Source organism: Trachypithecus francoisi, unplaced genomic scaffold (genome assembly GCF_009764315.1).
Source record: "Trachypithecus francoisi isolate TF-2019V2 unplaced genomic scaffold, Tfra_2.0 Contig01440, whole genome shotgun sequence".
In the NCBI taxonomy this organism is placed as follows: domain Eukaryota; kingdom Metazoa; phylum Chordata; class Mammalia; order Primates; family Cercopithecidae; genus Trachypithecus; species Trachypithecus francoisi.
The window spans coordinates 14,366,441-14,379,537 of NW_022681431.1; the positions used below are offsets into that span (position 1 = coordinate 14,366,441).

Sequence of the window (13,097 nt, forward strand, 5' to 3'; positions counted from 1 at the left end):
GGCCTCCAGTTTTCTTATCTGAAAAAGGAGTAGGTTGAATGGATGATTCCTAATGGCCCTGAACAATTTTGTTGTTGTTGTTTCAAACCTAAGGTCTTGATTTTATGTCTTTCTTTTCTTCTCTGTTCTGTGGACCTATCAGAGTCATGACAAATTGCTGGTGCTCTTAAAATCTACTCTGGCAAACAGTGCTCTGGAATTAAGTCAAAAAGTTCATCAATATAAACAGAGAGTAAACGTAAATACTGAAGATCCCAAAGAAGACAAAATATTGTGGTTGTTGATGGGAACATTTATTATCTCTGAATCAACATTCCCTGCTAAGTTCCATGTATCTCAAATTCACACACACACACACACACACACACACTCACAATGGGTGTTTATTTGGGGGAAAAAAACATGTAAAGTGAGAAAGTTTTATTCTTTAGTTCTAAAGCTCTTCACATTGTCCTATAATTATAATAAAGTTTATAGTCTTTGAATGCCTGATTTGAAACAAGCAAGGCAGTGTGCTGAACACTTTCCATATGATTTAATCATCATTAATAACATGAAGAGTTATGTTACTCTTCCCTGTTTTACAAATGAAGAAACTGTGGCTTAATGAGTTTGAATAGCTCAACTGAGGTCACTCACATAGTTACTGGTAGGTTTGAAATTGGGCAGTGTGATTTCAGGGCCCATGCTCCTTTATGGAATCTCCAAATATATTGGAATAATACATCTCTTAGGAGGATGGCCGATGGGGAGTGATAAAGTGTGCAGCTAGGGGAAGCTGAATTGGAAAAATGCTTTTTCGAACCTCATCTGTGATGGAAAAAATGGCTAATGCCAACATGACTGATGGTTTTGTGCAAATGCGGTCAGTTCCAGAAAAAAATTTGCCTTACATTATGATACCTATATATTGTCCAATATTTCCTCCTAATAGTGACAGTGATGTGATTAAGGAAACCCATTTCACAAAGGCCTGCCTGGGCCTGTGCTTAATGACTACAAGAACGTCTGAGCTGAGCACACCAAAAACTCACCTTGTCTGGGAATATCACTACTCTGCAAATCAGCGAGGGAGGGGAGGATCTTTCCCTTATTTGAATAATTTCAACTTTTAAAAAAGACAAAAAATGCACTATGAATGTGAATGCTAATAAATATGATTTGAGAGTCTTGGAACTTCCCATAATTCCTTCAAGGACGCTCATTCTGCTTACAGAGCCCAGTTTTGTACTTATAAATCTCAACATTTCCTTTTAGTCACTTCCTTTCCATCCCATCTTTCCTTGCATGGCCCCGCTCTTAATTCCAGGTCTGGCTGACCGAGAGCCAAGCTCTTGGGCCCTCTCTCTAGTCTCTTGCTGTGTTCCTGTCTTTACAGGTGAATCCTGGACTCCCCCTCTCTGTACCCCACTCAAAACACTCATTTCTTCAATGTGGCTCAGGTATAGGTATAGGGTGAGAAAGAGAGTTGGTTAAAACTAATTTACACTAAGATCTGAATGTCACATAATCTCTAGCCCTAACCCCAGGAATATTTTCTTTTTAATCCAAGCAAATCTCTAGATTTTGGCTTATGCTTCCAGGCCAGAGACCTTCCCGTAAATGACAACGTTTGGTTTATTCCATCAAGTGTGTGACAGCAGCCAGATGTGTGTAGGTCTAGCACGGATTTGCATGCTCCCAAACTGACAATTCCACCAGGGGCAGGTTGCAGGATCCATTCTCGTGCTTGGAGTATTCTTCCCTTGCGATTGGAAGCAGGTGCAGGGAGCCACGTGATTTTCTTTGTGCTGGGGTTAGAGGAGAGACTCATAGCTGTGCTTCCTTCAGGAACTTTCCAAAGAGTGAGAAGAGACAGCAAAAGGGGGTAGGCACGGTGGCTCACACCTGTAATTCCTGCACTTTGGGAGGCTGAGATGAGCAGATCACTTGAGACCAGGAATTTGAGATCAGCCTGGGCAACATGGTGAAACCCCATCTCTACTAAAAATACAAAAATTAGCTGGGTGTGGTGGCATGCGCCTGTAGTTTCAGTTACTCAGGAGGCTGAGGCAGGAGGATTGCTTGAGCCCAGGAGGCGGAGGTTATAGTGAGCCAATGCGCACCACTGCAGTCCAGCCTGGGCAACAGAAGTGAACTCCTGTCTCAAAAAAAAAAAAAAAAAAAAGAGAGAGAAAGAAAAAAAAGGACAGCAGAATGGCAGCTCCTCTCCTTATTGACATTATTCCCATCTACATATCTCTTCCTTCATTTTTCCTCTCCTAGGAAGGAGAGATGGGGCTGGAATCGGGCTTGGAAAGCAGCTGCCTGGTCCTATTCAGGGTTCCCTCCTCCTGCTCTCTCCTTCTCTGCCCAAACCTTCGCCATCTGTGCCCGTTTCTCTGAACTCTGCATTAGTTCTATCCCCAGCCTCCATTCTTCCCAAATCTCTTTCTTCATGAGGACTGGCAATGCTTTTTAGGGTGGGAAGACAGCTGGATAATGCTTGTCCCTGGCCTCCACCCATTAGGACCTACAGTGTAAGGGCTGAACCTGGTTTAGGGGTGGGTGCCTCTGATCCAGTCACTGGGTGGGGAAGTCCATTCGAGCAGCCATCTGGCCAGCTTTGCTCACTCACGGAGCTCCAGAATCCAGTACAATGCTAGAGTCTTGAAGGCATTCTCCAAGTTTTTGTGCATGGATGGCCAACCTCCTGACTGACGGATGGACTGACTGACTGAATGAATGAATGGCTGTGTCTCTGTATTCTTGTCTTGGTTCTTCTTCTCAATGTGGCTTGGTTTTCTTCTCTGCTTGATGGCTGTAACCTCATATTCTCTCCCAACCCTGCCTTCCTTCTGCTGTCTCATTCTCCTTTTTTTGGCCCACCATTTATGTTCAGTCATTTGGTTTTTTTCTGTAATGTTATTTTACTACCATTTTTTCCTTGTCCTATCATCTGGCATCAGACCCACTAGTTTTTCTCATCATGCTTCATTGGAAGAAACGGACTTCCGAATCACCCACATGAGAATAGGAGCTCCTATTTTTTTTGGTCACCATGGCTATGGTTTTTCTCCTCAACAATCTCTGCTTCAAGAGGAGCCAACAGCTCCTGACTTAATCCCCTAAACACCTTGCCCTGCAGCTCAAGCCATCCTTTGCATGTGAATTTGCCTGGTTTAATTCTTGGGCTTTGGAAAATCGCCACACCCTAAGGACTCTTCCTTTCACTGAGTTTCTTTCCACCATTTGCTCTGCTGCAGAATTTCTGCCTCTTTCTTGACCCTCCGGACACCCTGACCAACTTACTACTGGTCAGACTGAGGTGGAGAGAACAGGTGTTTATGGCCAAACACCATCAACATTCTCATTCATGGAGATTCAGAATCCTCACTTCCACTGTAAAGGCCTCTAGATGCCAAGAAGAAATTGAAACAAATAATTTAAAATGTTGCCTCTATGTCTTTCCACTGAATGCTATATCCATTGGGAACATCTGACTTCATTTTTGAACTGGGGCTCATCTAATAGGCTTATGGGGAGGGGGGCACTAGGAGTCATCCCAGTAAAGGCTTGCCACTAGAGTCACCTTTTATAGCTATAAAATTACAGCAATGTTTGCCTCAATGACTCCAATACAAGATAAAACCATTTTTTTTCCTGCCCATGCTGGTCTCCTCCATGAATTTGATACACCGGTGAGTACTACGGTTAGCTTCAAAAGTCGGTGAGAGTAGGAACTGAGTTCTCAAATTCCCATCCAGCACTGGTCATTAAGAGGTTCCTCCTTAGTTCAACTGTTTCTCTCAGAATGAGGGTGACTTGATATGGAAGCTGAAAGCTGTGAGTCAGTCTTCTTGGTTGCAGCCTCCAGCTTCTGTGCTTCATTTTACCCCCTGGAAAACTTGACTCTTAATGACAACTTTGAGAGACACTGGGCTGTGGTAAACCTTACTTAGCTGGAGTCGCAGAAGGTTCAAATGTGAAGACTGGCAGGCACTTTGAGATCAGCGCTGTCAACCTGTCCTTTACAGGTGCAGACAGTAAGGCTGAAGACGGGAGTAGTTCCCCAAAATCACACAACTGGACCCAAAGTCGGTTCCACCTCACCCACTCCTGATCTTTGTGTGCCATTTAGCAACTCTACGATGGCATGGAAGTATTAACGGCAATATGTCCAGCTTTCACTGAATGACAACAGGTTTTGCAGAGATATGGAGAAAGAAGAAAGAGGAGAGTAGTATCCTCAATAATTGCATTATTTTAAAAGTCAGAGTGTGCTGTTTAGAAGGGTTTGTCGGCAGGGCATCACATTCTGAGAATTGGAGTTTGAATGATCTCAATTTAAAAAAATGTTGACTCCAAAGAAGAAGCTAATGTTAAGGGATAAAATAACCCTTAATTGTTTCTCCTTGTCCAGCGAGTGGTCTCTCCGATGTGCCTGGTACACATCCAGTGAGCAAAGGAGAGAGACAGGCTGCCACACCAACAGGCCAAGGAGCTCCAGTGCCAGTAACATTCAGGCCAGACTCGATGGCGCCTTCTTACCAGGAAGAAAACTGCCCCATCAAATTAAACCCCAGAGACAAGCTGTAGAGTCAACGTTTAAGGGCAGACCATATTCTACCAGATGCCTTTGTGCTGAACTACTTTGGCCTGAGCCCTCCTGGGGTTTATGTGGGGCCACTTGGGCAGCTCTCAGTCAGTAAGAAGTTTTTAGATTATCTACTTTAGATGGTGACCAGGGCTGTCTAAGAAGGTGGCCAGAATAACCATGGACTGTAACCTTAGACGTGAAACCTCAGGTTCACAGACAGACTTCCCATGATTGACATTAAATGTGTATGCCCAGAGATACATTTTCCTAGGAAGAGACCTTGGCTTGTATTAGCTTCTCGCAGTGGTCTCTGGTGATAGTAAAGATGGTTCAGCCTGGATTCCAGGTAGAGAGGACAAGCTGTACCCTGGCTGGGGAACCTCACTTAGCCCGTATGTCCTAATGATAGAATCAAGCTTACCAACAGAGCAAGCAGATGTGACTTCGGTGCCTCTTTGGAAGGACTTCACCGGTCTTTTCTTCCACAATTTAACTGGGGCCTGAAACTGTACAGCTCTCCACTCATGTATCTGAGTCAAGTCATGTGCATGCTCACTTGAGAGTGTTGGTATGTGGAGTCTTTTCTGAACTTTCTGGCAGAAAGCATGAGTGGTTGGCAAAGTGAAGAAGGTGGCACTGAGCAGGAATGGAATTAGCTCTCCTCCTGCATGGAGCAAAGCATGGGAGGGTGCAGTGAGTAAGGGGAACCGGGCACACTGTGCTGGGTACTCAGTCCCAAAGGAGGCAGGCTCGGGGCACCCTGGGGGCCTGCCCAGTGTGGGATGGAAGTGTTGCCCACTTTTCCAAGGACTGGGGTGTGTTGGTCTATGGTTACTGTGAAAAACCATTGCTCTTTCCAATCTAGGCACGGTAAGAGGTCACTTGGGGAGATGTCCTCTCATCCCTCAAACTTCTGCAAGTGGCAGCTAAAGCTCTCTTGACAGAATCTGGCTGGCTGGCCAAGGAGAGCTCTGCGGAATCAGGAATTTCATCCTGGATGAGTCTGAACTGCTTGAATTAAAACTTGTCAAATGGTTTGTCTTGCCAGTTAACAAAGCCTAAGCAGCATTTCTCCTTTTAGGGAAAAGGAGCAGGCCCACCCGAATGCATGATTTGGACCCCAATGCCCATAGAAATGCTGGAAAGAGTAACAGGGGACCCCACATGCAAGCATTTCTCCCTAGAAGACCTCCTTGCATTGAATAAATAATTTGATTTGAAACACTCTCAAAAGATAGCAAGATTCTCTACCCCACCCCCTTTATTTAAAATATTATTTGTTCAGGGAAAAGCTAGCGATGAGGAAGTCGTCATGTGCTTTTATGGGCTGCTTCCTTTAAAAAGCAGATCTGCTTTCATAAGCCAGTGTGTTTTCCAAGACTTGTCACTTTCACTAAGGTCACCATTGTTTCACGAGTCTTCCATTTAAAACATTTTTTAATTGTCTCTGCACAAAAGCTCTCCCTGAGACCACCCAGTCTAAAGAAGAGTAATCTTCAAACTCACACCTGCTGAGTGGCTTATTTATTTCACGGTACATATCACAGTTTTTATGTTTTCTTCTTTACTTGTTTTCTTTGATTGTCTCATCCTCCAGAGCACAGACGATATGCTCTCCAACGGCAGGAGACCAGGTTATCTCTCTCACTGTAGTGTGAGGTGGGGGCAGGAGCCCAATTAACAGTTCCTGTCAGAAGAATGTATATCGAGTTCCTTCTCCCTTTTTGCTTCTTACATTCCAACTGGTCACCAAACCCCACAGGTGTCTTTTCTTGAAACACCTTCCAAATTTGCCTTCTCCATCATCTCCATCCCCAGGACCCCTGAATGGTGAACTGGTTATTTAAAGCTGGGTGAGTCATTTTTCCCTCTTGGGCCTCAATTTCCTCATCTGTAAAATTAAAGACTTAGAACAGTAATTGATACTACCCCTTCCTATCTGTAAGAACAGATGCTTCTAGGCAAATGGAAACAGTCAAAAGGGGAAAACAGGCCCATGACAAGCAGGATGAAGAAGGAGCATGGTGGAGAGATGGCCAGAAGGGAAGAGGGCAGGCTTTGGAAGGAAGAGAGGAACCTGAGGTTTTGGGGAGGGCTTTGGGAGGACATCCTGATGTCTATCCTAGAGATTCACTCTGAGATCACAGAAAGGAGGGATGGGAGGAGTGCACCTGCATAGGGACCCAGGCAACTGTGGTTGCACCAAGTGGGAATGGAATTAGCTCTATTCCTGCTTGGAGCACAGCACAGTTTGGGCTTCTGGTCGCGTCAGAACCTCATGTGCTCCTTAATAATACATGGGCCGCAGACCTCCACATCTGAGGCCTGGGAGGCTAAGGCTGTGCTAATCTGGTCCTTTCCAAGGAGATGGGATGGAAAGGGTAGAAACCATCGGGGAAAACTCCCAGAAATAACTAAAGGGAGGGGAGGCTTATCAAGGGGTTCAGTATTGTAGCTAAGGGAACCTCATAATGGGGTATCTGCCAAGACATGTGTTATACATTATCTTTTTGTTGCTGATAAGATCAAGTTCAAACTTCTCACTCTGTCATTCAAGGCCCTTCATCATTTGGTTCCACCAGTCCTACACAACCTTCTCCATTCTTCACTCACTTAACACATAATTTACTTAGCACCTGCTCAGGCCAGGCACTTCCATAGATACTGGAGGTAGAACAGTCAGGAACATGCAAAGGTGTTTACCTTCTATGAGTATCTCCAACAAATTCCTAAGTTGGAGGCATTTGTTGCTCCAACAAATGAATTATGAGTTTCCAACACCAAGGCTTTCTTCCTGCCACAGTAGACTTTTCACTAACTTTGTTAGTTCGCAAGGTGACTGTGACCTCAAGCTCCTGTGGTTGTGGTTCTTTGCTGCACCCTTCTGCTCTTCACTCAATGACCTGTCCCTCTCCCCTATATCAACTCAAACTGGAATCTGTCCAATTCTCTCTGTCTTCAAGGCTGTGTTCAAAATCCCACTCATCCACAGGCCCTTCTTTGTTGCAGTATAACTTGCTTTCTTGCCATTTCCCCTATGGATTTAGCACCAGTTACTTTTCTCTATAGCAGGAGAAACCCCTGGGCCACAGACCAGTACCAGTCTGTGGGCTGTTAGAAACCGGGCTGTATGGCAGGAGGTGTGTGGTGGGCCAGCAAAGCTTCATCTGTATTTACAATTTACAGCCTCTCTCCATTGCTCACATTACCTGTCAGATCAGCAGTGGCATTAGATTTTAATAGGAGCAACAACCCTATCATGAACTGCACACGCCAGGGATCTAGGTTGTGTGCTCCTTACGAGAATCTAATGCCTGATGATCTGTCACTGTTTCCCATCACCCCCAGATGGGACTGCCTAGTTGCAGGAAAGCAAGCTCAGGGATCCCACTGATTCTACATTATGGTGAGTTGTATTATTTCATTATATGTTACAATGTAATAAGCATAGAAATAAAGTGCACAATAAATGTAATACACTTGAATCATCCTGAAACCATCCTCCCATCTCCAGGTCCATAAAAAAGTTGTCTGCCATGAAACCAGTCCCTTGTGCCAAAAAGATTGGGGACCATTGCTCTATAGCCCTTATCACCATTTTCTGTGCTTTACTTATTTCTATTTTTGGTTGCTTTTCTTGACTATAAACTCCCTTGAAGGAAGGGATTCTTGTCTTTTAAATTTACTGCTGTATCCTCAACACCCATAACGGTGTACAGCATTTAGTAGGCTCCCAACAATGTTGCTGAATGAATGACACATTCAATCCTCGTGGTTTTAGTCTCCTTAAAGTTACACCCTCCTTCTTATCCTTCATTCGTATCTCTCTAAGTGATCAACATGATTCTCAATGAATGCTTGTTGAACCAATGGATGACATTGATTGATGGAAGAAAACAACATTTTGAATACAACTCCTGCTTCAATTACTCACAGCTGGAGATAGATTCCCAAATGCAGAAACGGAGCCTGTCTTAACTTACATTCCAAGGAGGTCTTTCAGATCTTCAAGACACTCACATTTACATGAAAACAAGACCATTCTCCAAATAATTTTACACAGCTAAGTTGCAGACACTTCATAAAATGATTACTTCCAGTACTTTTTTTTTTCTTTTTTCTTTTTGAGACGGAGTCTCGCTCTGTCACCCAGGCTGGAGCGCAGTGGCCAGATCTCAGCTCACTGCAAGCTCCGCCTCCCGGGTTCACGCCATTCTCCTGCCTCAGCCTCCCGAGTAGCTGGGACTACAGGCGCCCGCCACCTCGCCCGGCTAGTTTTTTGTATTTTTTAGTAGAGACGGGGTTTCACCGTGTTAGCCAGGATGGTCTCGAGCTCCTGACCTGGTGATCCGCCCGTCTCAGCCTCCCAAAGTGCTGGGATTACAGGCTTGAGCCACCACGCCTGGCCACTTCCAGTACTTGTAAAAACATTTTATGCGGTCCTGGAGGAAGGGTTGAAGCCTATAATTCAGATGTGATAGTCATCATCTCCTCTCATATTTGTGGGATTCAAGTCCAAGGCCAAACACCACACGTCTGAAGCAGTGACGCAAACAACCAAAATTGATCTCCCAAGAGGAAGTGTGAGGCTTTTTCAGGACTGTGTCCCTTCGTATTCAGCTTAAAGCCTAAAGCAGGTTCAGGTCCTGATCCTTGCCAGCAAGGACATAGGTGAGTTGGCTGATGCTTGAGTGGTCACAGGTGAACAGGGGAGCAGGAAAATGGGTTTTTTGGTTTTGGACTGCTGCAAAGATGCTTAATCTGAGTGCTCTGGACAGTTCCCTACTTGGAGAGGACATACTGGGTCCTCTCCCAGGCCACTGGCTCACCCAGAGGCATGGCCCTCACATCTTCCAACAGCATCTTCTAGCTCTGTGCAAAGTAGGAATATGAATAAACCCTTGCTCTTCACTCCCAGCTCCTGCACATCTCCCTCCCCTGCCTGAATTAAGCTAGGGATGAAGATTGGCCGTAGGTCTCCGCTGTTATAAAGCTGCATAAGATTTTATACAGCTTAGATTTTATACATCTGGACTAGAACACCTGACCAGAGCCTGACCTCCATCAATCATGGGTCCTGTATTCAAATGGACATAATACATATATATATATATATATATATATATATAAGAATTTTTTTTTTTTTTGAGACGAAGTCTTGCTCTGTCGCCCAGGCTGAGGTGGAGTGGCCAGATCTCAGCTCACTGCAAGCTCCGCCTCCTGGGTTCACGCCATTCTCCTGCCTCAGCCTCCCAAGTAGCTGGGACTACAGGCGCCCGCCACCTCGCCCGGCTAGTTTTTTTGTATTTTTAGTAGAGACGGGGTTTCACCGTGTTAGCCAGGATGGTCTTGATCTCCTGACCTCGTGATCCGCCCGTCTCGGCCTCCCAAAGTGCTGGGATTACAGGCTTGAGCCACCGTGCCCGGCCTATATATAAGAATTTTAATAGCTCATTTAAAACATGCAAGATGTCTTTTTGGAAGCTATAATATGGCTTCTAAGTATAGCTGGGCAGACCAATTTTAAAATGCAGAAAGGGATTGGGGCAATTTCCTCTTTAATTTTAAAAGGCAATAGAGTATGGTACTATTTTGATTATAGACATTTTTGAAAATAGGAATTGGCCATGCCTCCTTCTTTCATATAAATGCCACGTTTAGAAAGCTCAGCTTTGCTTGCAAGACACATCCTTGCTCTTTTCAAACTTAACGAAGCCTTCTGCGTTCTCATCTGAGAACTGGCTGGTACTTTCAGGGGGAAGAGCAAGGTCAGGGCAGCTCATTCATTTCATACCTTTAGTTTCTTTCTTTTCCCTGATGACTTGCAAATCTCTATGCCTAGACCATCTCTGCCTCCTGAGCTCCTGTCCTGCACACACAACTTTTACCAGACATCCCTCCTGATGTTTCCAAACTATCTCATCCTTAACATCATCAAGCTGAACTCATCATCAAGCTGAACTCCCCATCTCCCACAAAACTGACTCTTGCTCCTCTGCTTCACTTTGGGCAGCCTTCCTCTCGGTTGTCCAAGCCAGAAACTCACTGTCATCCTCAACCTTCCACTCTCCAACCTCTTCCACAACATCCAATCACCCAGCCCTGACTACGAAACCTGTGTTCACTTGCTATTGTCCATTCCAGTTCTGGCCACCACCACGTCTAGCTAGAACCTCATATCAGTTTTCTAACTGGGCTTCCTGCTTCTGGTCTTATCTGCTTCCAACCCATTTCTCACACTCTTGCCAGCAAGATTCTGAGAAAGCAAGCATGACACTATCCCTCCCTTGAGTAAATCGTTTCAATGATTCTTCGCTGAATTAAAGATGAAGTATGAGTTCTACATGAAAATTTATTAGGCCTGGGAGACTGAGAATTCACTTGACTGGTTAAGTAGGTAGTAAAGCATGGTAATCCAAGTGCCCACCCAGAGACTCTAGTCAGTGTCATAGCAGAGCAGAGAATTACATCCGCCAGGATGTGATCATTTGCATATCTGTTAGCTGAGCAATGTGGAATCTTTTGTTCACTAGGATGTAGGCTAGCGTTATAGTGGTTGAGATATATAGAATGTAATTTTAAGAAATAAATGTACATCTTCTATAAGGCAGTGCATCCACTAAAAAACTCTTCCCAAGGCCTAAGAATATTAAGAATGAATTTCCAACTGTTCCAGAGATAGTGGTGACAATGATTCAGAAAGTTTTGTAAAACCTGGAAGACCCAAGACAGGCATAAAAATACCTGAAGGATCAACAAGGAAAGTGGTAAAAATACCATTTGACCCAGGAATCTCATTACTGGGTATATACCCAAAGGAATATAAATCATTCTATTTTAAAGATACATGCATGAGTATGTTCACTGCAGCACTATTCACAATGGCAAAGACATGGAATCAACCCAAATGCCTATCAATGATAGACTGGATAAAGAAAATGTGGTGCATATACACCATGGAATACTATGCAGCTATAAAAAGGAATGAGATCATGTCCTTTGCAGGGACATGGATGGAGTTGGAACCTGTTATCATCAGCAAACTAACGCAGGAACAGAAAACCAAACACCACGTGTTCTCACTTATAAGTGCGAGCTGAATGAGCACATGGACACATGGGGGCAACAACACACACTGGGGCCTGTTTGGGGGATGTGGTGAACGAGAGCTTCAGGAAGAAGAATAGCTAATGGATGCTGGGCTTAATACTTAAGTGATAGGTTGATCTGTACAGCAAACCACCGTGGCACAAGTTTACCTATGTAACAAATCTGCACATACTGCAACATGTACCCCGGAACTTACAATAAAAGTTGAAGAAAAATAATCAAACATAGAAACAAGTGCATTTGAGGCTGTCTCAGAAGAACTAATCCCTGGTACCCGTTGTGATTTTCTGTGACCCCAAACCAGCCATGTTTCTAAGAAAAAAGTCGTTTCCCACTGTCGGGATTCCCCTCTGAAATGCTCACCCAGTACTGCTCCAATTAGGTGATTAATTCGGAACATATCAGATTACCACCAGTAATAGTTTCTGTATATGCTGTTAGGGAACAATAGTGTTCATTAACAATCTCAGCACAGATGTACTAATTCCCCAGGTGGATGTGGAAGCAGTGGAACTTTTACCCAACCGTAGTTATCAATTTCTCTCTCTCACTCACAGAAAAATGTTCATGAGAAGAATAGAAAGCGGGCATAGTTTGTCGAAATGCAAATAATGAGACTCACTATTGTCGTTTATTCAGATTTGATTTTGGAGAATTCTAATTCTCCAGAAAATCCTCAAGATAGGAATTGGTGTTAGCAAGCGACTGCCTTCAGAATGTGTTAGAACCTGGGGATCTGGCTTGACTCTATTTTCCTAAGTTTTCCATAAGGCTTATACTATCTAAGAATAACTGAAGAAAAAGGCTGCTAGGGAGACCAACCAGGAGGCTAGCAGCACATTGGTTTGGGGTCAGAACTCTAAGCGATGGCTGAAAGCTATAGGAAGACTGATTTGGGCTGCCCTGGAACTTGACCTTACCATCAATGATACATAAAAAGTATCTCAGAATAGGCTGGATACCCACTCACTGAGTTCCAAGACTGGGGAGTTCAGCATCACACAGCATCCTATTAAAATACTTGTTAGGGGACATTTAAATCCTGAAGTTTTAGAACTTACTGAGAAAGCAAACACTATTAGAGGAGAGAAAGTTAATTATTTTTTGAGTGTTGAATGAATGAAAAAGTTGAATGTCTTGCTTCCCTTTTAATATTGCAATAAGGTGTACATTAGAGGCATTTTAAAGAGCATATATATATATAAAAGAATATGAATATATTATTGGACATGACAACTTATTTATTTAACATGATTTATCTATTTCTGAGAATAGGACTAGTGTGCATGTATTTCAATAATTCCTAAATTTTCCCCATTTAGGATTCATTTTACACATTTTGATCTAATTTGTTGTTGAAGTCATTTATAATCATGTTGTATAAACACTTAAGGCACCAAGAGCTGAG

The 13,097-nt window shown here is 43.8% G+C and overlaps 1 protein-coding gene across 4 annotated transcripts in view; it reads right to left on the reverse strand.

Annotated features, from left to right (window-relative positions):
- ADRA1A (adrenoceptor alpha 1A) overlaps positions 1–13,097 on the reverse strand; it is a 119,028-nt gene that overhangs the window by 18,221 nt on the left and 87,710 nt on the right. The gene's annotated exons all lie outside the window — the stretch shown is intronic.